This window comes from Cebidichthys violaceus, unplaced genomic scaffold, assembly GCF_023349555.1.
Source record: "Cebidichthys violaceus isolate CVI_PGR_0920_01 unplaced genomic scaffold, fCebVio1.0.p SCAF_1, whole genome shotgun sequence".
In the NCBI taxonomy this organism is placed as follows: Eukaryota; Metazoa; Chordata; class Actinopteri; order Perciformes; family Stichaeidae; genus Cebidichthys; species Cebidichthys violaceus.
In genome coordinates this window covers 13054840-13061141 of record NW_027176262.1, presented here as the reverse complement: position 1 = coordinate 13061141, position 6302 = coordinate 13054840, and positions in this window count along the sequence as shown.

Below are 6302 nucleotides of genomic sequence, written 5' to 3'. Positions count from 1 at the left end.
ATGAGCTTCAATCAATAAAGCAAATCGATGCTCATAGAAGAAACTATGAATGTTGAGAAAATCCTCCCGTGGCCTTCAAAGATTGGTTCTCAGAACGTTATTACTCTATCAATACGTCAGTGAAGTGGTTTTAAATTGGAAATTCCCAGGTCCAGTTTACTAAATACACACCACAATGGCTTTCTGTTTGTTTCTTGAATTGTATGAAGCTGTGATGTGTGTCTAGTAACCTCAAAATCCAGTCCAAAATACCATATTGGCTGATGAACAAATGTATTTAGTGAAAAGTGCTAAACTATAGCACCAAAATCACTCTGAGAACTTTTTAAAACACATTCTGGATGCAAGAAAGTATTTTACATTTGATTCAATCAATCAATTTAGTTTTCTCCTAAAAGCTCTCAAGCATAACAAAAAGTTTGAGCATACATATCCATGGTAATTTAGCTTTATCTGCTGATGAAGACCACAAGGTACAGTCAAAAGCTCCAGAACAAGTACCTAGACCTTGAGTTGAGTTTTGTTTTGTCAACTGCTGTGTCAAAGGTCAAGGCTCACCTATAGTTGAAAGAAGCTCAACAAACTGGAATAGACAAGCAACGTCTTGACTAATTTACAGACGAGAGTAGTGCCTTTTAGTACATTAATGTACGGAGACCTGCTGCAGGCTAAATGTTGATCATATCTGATGGAAACCCGACTGAAATGTAACATTGTGCGACCAGCCCCATCTCATTCCCAGAGTGTCAACTACCGACGGTATGTCACGCCTCTCTGCGTATGCTATCGACACACAAGTCACCCTTTAGCGTCTGTATGAGACCAGGCGTTCAATAAACTACAATATAAAACTATCTGCGTCTTCATAAGATGCTCTGAGAAAATGCTCCGGATTCTGATGTGTCATAATGACCCACACAGGGTGGATGGATCAAACAAACACAGGACTTTCAACCAGCAGACCGATGTTCGATATGGTTTCAAGTTAAAGTGGTTCTGTTGCCTAAACCTAAGCAAGTGTCATTGTTTGGATTCACAACGTAATTTATGTGTTTACTGCAACCATGCGCTGGGATACCCAATGCGTTAGAAAGTGAGGCCAAGGTCTGACAAAGAGCCAGTATGTGACGAGTTGGAATGAGAACGTGTTGGTGGGACTCTGACAGTGATGACACAAAATGATGATGATTAGAATGTGTTCTATTCAGTTTCTATTATATAGAGAGCAGTGAATGACAGTGTCTCAGCTTCTAAATTGTATTAACTGTCTAATACTGGTGCAGCGAAAGAGAATGAAAAGAGAAGTGAAAATGTTTTTTTCTTTCAACACTACTAGAAAGGGGAACCACGAATTGTAACCTTTCTTCTTCCGGTCTTGAAGAGCATGGGAAGACTGAAGTGATATTTCACTTTGGTAGAGTATTTTCTCTTTCACTTTGTGGCAAATAATGTACATCTGCTAAAGGGTTCAGCAGAAGTAGTCTGGAATTTCTAGTCTTTCATTTTTCATTTCTATGCTTACAATGCATAGATTAGAAGATTTGTAATGGCCTCAATATTCTATATATATACTAACTAGATTATACAGTGTGTTTTCTATCTGCATGTGTAGGCTGAAGTGTTTATACTGTAAGTGCTCCAAATGTCCACGAGCAAAACCTGCCATCATAGCCTCTTCCTGACTGCATCCCACTGCTTCCAGTATCTCTTCCCAAGAATTTGGTGTCGTTGTGGTCTTGACATAATGAATTTTACAAAAAGGGCTATGAGGAAAACAATGCACTCGTTCAAAAAGTCTCTCCTCCGAAGCATGCATTATGTTACATTTGTTTGTAAACATGAAAAGTAATAGAAATTGTTGAAAAAAGATTTAATTGTGATAATTTTTTATTTTCTGATATTGCAATTGCGATATGATTCACAATATACTAGAGGGAATGTTCATTTTTACAAATCATTATTCTCATATTAATGGAAAAAATTATAAAATGATTATGTTGTGATTTTTGCGGGGATCTGTACCAATCAAAGATGTTTTCTTATGTTTTTGTATTGTGCCATATTATCATTTTGATGAAATTTAGATTCATTGTCCAGCAATGTTCTGCATGAGAACACAGAAAATATCTTCAAATTCCACAATGTTCCACAAGACTCATGTGTTGTCTACAGGATTGGGAAAGCTCTGTCTGTTTCTGTGTAGATTTCCACTCTACCATATCTGTGGGTGTGTTACTTAATGCCTGTCAAATGTCTTTCACCACATTATATTTTACAACATCTGGGTAAATAGGTCATTCATAAGCAATGCACTCCTTCAAAAAGTATATAATTTAATAAAGAAAGTAATAGGTAAACTGAATTGTTGTCTTACTTTACTTTGAAATTTGTTTGAGTCCTGTTTATTTTGAAGGACTTTGCTTTAATCAAACCACATAAATCAGCTGTATATTAGCTGAGAGTAACAAGAAGCATCTATGCTTACTGCTAAACTGTTCAATTCATGCTTTTAATGTCGGGGAAGTCGGGGAAGCTTACATGCACTTACATGTGCTAGAAGCCTGTGCAGCCGGCCTGTCTTTGTCTCCATGTTAAGTCTTTACACTCAGGGTCAACTCCGGCTCATTGAACAGCATTTACCATTGTGGAAGTCAACACCTGCTTTGCATCACTGCTTTTCTGAAAGTAAGATCAAACACAAAAAAGGACTTGACGTCCTGGAAGGCAAAACTCTCGGACATCGTGACGTGCATGGCTGAAAACATGTTCTGGCTCATTAAATAATTTGGTGATTAACATTTCTTACAGAATTGATACTTATCAATCGATGAAAACAGACTGTAATAATTATAGAAGGAGCACTCAACAATTATCGGCAATCAGACCGTGTAAGTAACAAAATATGCATCTATCTTACGTTCTCTCTCACACACACATACACGCTGCTGTCCAGAGTTTCTTCGTGGAGTTGGACCAACAGTGTTGGCTGCATATTTGAAATACGACAACACACACAACGTTAAATGTGATCTTTTACATAATCAGTTATCTTCAGATTAAAGTTTAAACTTCACATTCAAGTCTCTGTCACCACTAACATTCTGTTTTCAATTTGGGGTGAAAGAGTGAAATCAATACAGCCAAGATCATACCTCCCTGGGCTCCACATGTTTCGTGATTCTAGTCAAAATTTTAAGTGAAGCACGAGTTCTCTTCTGGAAAATTGTGACATTCTTTGTTCAAGTTCCCATCAGTAAGCGGATGCTGGAGCATTAAAAAATCAAGCCAGAGGTCGACATGCATGCAACACCTCATTAATTTATTTTGTTGTGGAAAGGAGCACGTTTTTTTCTCTGTGATTCAATTGGAGGAGGAAATGATGCTTACCAGACCCAGCATCTTATGGTGAGACAGTTCCAGGCAGAACACACACGCACATGTTTTGATTCCACAGCTAACCTAGTGAGTAGCTGTATTGTGAGTCGTTAGTGTAACTACCTACGCTGGCGGTCACCGGTAAGCAAAAACAGGACAATACAATTAAGTAGAACAGATTTCATCTTCAGTTTGCATTTTCTAAACTGTCTTCCAGGACAGTGTGCAGACATATCTAAGACAGATCTAAGTGTTTTCAATATTATGTAATGTGTCCTGAATGTTTGGATGAAGGCACATCATGTAATTTCATGTTAATGTGTGATAAAGGTATTTCATAGTTTGTATTGAGTGACTTGCCTTTTCCTTCTTTGTGAGAACAGGTCCAAATTAGCTGGAACAGAAAGTTACAGTGTCCTGTTTTAACCCATTCATCCATCTCTCTATCCATCCCTTTCTCCATCCACCCAGCCACTGATTGTCCCTCTATATATTGCTTTGTCCATCCTACCACCCATCTATATATTCATCCATTCATTTTTTCATCCATTTGTCCATCATCATCCATCCACTCATTTAACAATCATCCATCCATATGGCATCCATCTATCTATTCATCTATCCAACTATCAAACCATCCAGTCCATTATCTATTTGTCTATTCACTCAGCCTTCTGTCCATCATCCATTCATCTTCACTGCACGTTTCAGTCACCACACCTATTCACACTTTTAATTAACAACAAACACATGTAACCAAACACCAGCAGCTCCTATTGTAAATTGATGCTTGGCTGCACTTATTGTAAACTGCTTATCAGGATGAGAACTTGTGTAAAATGACCAAATTGTTATGATGTTGGTGTCTTGGTCGGTACTGTTCACAAACCGGTCTGCTGGTTTGGGGAAACCATGCAAATATGTCTGCGTCTGTTTTTGAGCACGGCTGTCTGCTGTTTATTCAAAGATGGCAGTCTGGTTTGTTTTATCAGCAGTGCAACTATAAACACCCAGTGTGCAATCCACGCCTTTTAGGTGCCTTGTGGTAGTTGAAGATAAAAACAAATATCTGCATGTCTTTGTTTGACAATATCACAGTGGCCCCTTCCAGCAAGCTACCACCCACTACCAGCTGTGTAACTGTGCATCAACACTTTCATTTACGGAGTGTAAAACACGGAGAAACTTGATCTCCATTACTCCAACCAGAAGAGAGTATTGGCACTATGCTGTTATCATTATGTTCTGTCAATAACAGCAACAAGAAGCAAGAGAGTGAAAACTGAGCAATAAAATGTAATTACTATGCAGCCTATTTTCTTGATTGTGGTCATTTCATTGCTGCTACATCTTATTTTAGGTGTCATGAAAAGAAACCATTAAGGAGAGCAGTAATGGCTCCTCGGGACTTTCATTATTGCATCTGCGGAAATGGTGATGTGTTCATTATGTGCCATTTTATATCCATCAACCAACATAATATCACAGCAGTTGGCAGTAGCTGTTGATCAGTTATTCTATTTTTGAACAATTCTACCAACAGCAGATGATTGAGTTTGCTGTCTTTAAAGGCCTTGCATGTGCACACAGGCGTTTCTACTTCTTTTGTCTAAATTAGACCTCTGCTCAAGTTTGGCGATACAGAGCTAAATAAAATCACGTGGAATATTAAAACTACATGTACCAATAAGAATGATAAAGATTTGACAAATTCTAACGACATTTTCAAAGTTGAAAGTTGTAGCTAGTGACGCAAAGCAGAGTGTGAGGGAAATCAGGCACATCCTGCTCCCACCGATAAAGTCCAGAGAAGAGGGCTAATCAGGTAGGGTAAGTGAAAACACGTGCACAGGTGCATCATGGCTGTGGACTGCATCAGGGTTAAACACAATGACCAATATGTAAATCAAATATATCAACATCCAGACAAACCTGTAAAGCGACTAGGCTGTAACTACAGCGTTTCCCATGGATCAATCAGATCAATTGAAACAAGCTTTAACATCTACCGTGTTTGGACAAATGAATGAGGTCACTCTCCCATGGGACCAAACATTTTAAATTGGAAAATTACACGGCAAAGAATGGAGCCTTCCTGTCCCTGCAGTGATGGAGAAGAATAAAGTAAATTAAGTTACGTGAGTATTTCCATTTAATAATGCCCCATTATACTTTTACTACATTTAAGAAGGAAACAAATGTTTTGCTTTAAAACTTCCTCCAGGACATATGATGATCTGTCGAATATAAAAAACAATATAAGGCACTTCAAATTACAATATTGCTGCTTATAATTTTTATGATGATATAACATCTGGTTAATCTGCATTCTGAGTATTTGTGTACTATGTAGCTACATCTGTTTGATAAGAGCACTGCACGTCTAGGTAGGGTCAAATGTTTAATATGTTTACTAAATGAGGAATATTTTATTTTGTTGAATCTCTGTTTGATTTACTAAAGGATCCAAATACATCTTTCCCCAAAATCACCTTGTTGTTGTATGTTTTATGCTATGCATATAGACACTTTTGTCAAGCACTCAAGTTGCTCTAATATTTGACAGCATATTTGTAACCCTGAGGGCTATATCAAAGTCTACTCTTTCACACTTTTGGAAGATTTCCCTCTTCATTCAGATATCTTACCAAAGGCTGTGTCCACAAGCAGGTAAAGGATCTAGAAATGAAGAATGAACCAGCAGAAACAAGCAGGGAAAACTTTTTTTAGATTCAGTTGAAGCACATGGCTCTCCCTTTCTCGGTTGAGTTGCACCAAAGGCTGCATGAAATGTAAACTAGTAGAGAATAAGGCTATTCAAAACAGCCTCTTAAAAACCAAGAAAACACTGCCAAACCAAATACTTGCACAAAAGGCTAATTGGATGACATTTGTTTCTATGCTCTTCTTGTGAAACAAGCCAATAC